Below are 1,128 nucleotides of genomic sequence, written 5' to 3' on the forward strand. Positions count from 1 at the left end.
CGTTTCAACAAAACGGCAGTCTTCTTCTGTCTAAAGCATCCTATTTAGTGCAGTAGTAAAATGGTGGTTTATTGTTCAACACTGGTGTTTGTAAAAAATGTACTCGCACAGCAGAGTGGTCAGGTGAGTCAGAGGAAATCCCCGCCAGACAAGCGCGCGTTGATATGAAACGTCATCAATCATAGAGCTTCATGATTGGATAATTATGCTATATGCCGAGATTAACTATGAGTGGAAATACCACTCACATGTCTACGGTCATACTACGTTGAAAACACCGGTTCTCGTCCAATCACCGAATTTAAGCAACGTCGGGCCCGGTTAGTACTTGGATGGGTGACCGCCTGGGAATACCGGGTGCTGTAGACTTTTTACATTTTTCCCCCAAATTCTAAAGTAGGGGTGCGTGAGAGTCCACACGACCTCGGGCCCATATAGTTGGGGCGGAGGTGCAAACATTTTTAGAATATGGACCTCTAAGTGCCCGGAAATTGCACTCTCATACCTTAAAAATCATACAAGTATATGTTCATATCAACAATACGCAATTAATTCGCTGGTGTTAGGCCGGTTCGAGGGTCGTTTGAACAAAACGGCAGTCTTCTTCTGTCTAAAGCATCCTAGTTAATGCCGTACGGTATTAAAATGGTTGGTTTATTGTTCAACACCGGTGTTTGTAAAAAATGTACTCGCACAGCAGAGTGGTCAGTGGAGTTAGAGGAAATCCCCACCAGACAAGCGCGCGTTGATATGAAAGTCATCAATCACAGAGCTTCAGGATAATTATGCTATATGCCGAGATTAACTATGAGTGGAAATACCACTCACATGTCTACGGTCATACTACGTTGAAAACACCGGTTCTCGTCCGATCACCGAATTTAAGCAACGTCGGGCCCGGTTAGTACTTGGATGGGTGACCGCCTGGGAATACCGGGTGCTGTAGACTTTTTACATTTTTCCCCCAAAATCTAAAGAAGGGGTGCGTGAGAGTCCACACGACCTCGGGCCCACATAGTTGGGGCTGAGGTGCAAACATTTTGAGAATATGGACCTCTAAGTTCCCGGAAATTGCACTCTCATACCTTAAAAATCATACAGGTACTTGTTCATATCAACAATACGCAA

The 1,128-nt window shown here is 44.6% G+C and overlaps 2 non-coding genes across 2 annotated transcripts; both read left to right on the forward strand.

Annotated features, from left to right (window-relative positions):
- The first annotated feature begins 250 nt into the window (after positions 1–250).
- LOC117110875 lies at positions 251–369 on the forward strand. Its single transcript, XR_004445781.1, has one exon. It is a non-coding gene; the product is annotated as a 5S ribosomal RNA (ribosomal RNA).
- A 461-nt stretch (positions 370–830) lies between these two features.
- LOC117110874 lies at positions 831–949 on the forward strand. The gene has a single exon (XR_004445780.1). It is a non-coding gene; the product is annotated as a 5S ribosomal RNA (ribosomal RNA).
- The last annotated feature ends 179 nt before the right edge of the window (positions 950–1,128 follow it).

This window comes from Anneissia japonica, unplaced genomic scaffold (genome assembly GCF_011630105.1).
Source record: "Anneissia japonica isolate Jap-2015-1 unplaced genomic scaffold, ASM1163010v1 scaffold193205_len1105_cov107, whole genome shotgun sequence".
Classification (NCBI taxonomy): Eukaryota; Metazoa; Echinodermata; class Crinoidea; order Comatulida; family Comatulidae; genus Anneissia; species Anneissia japonica.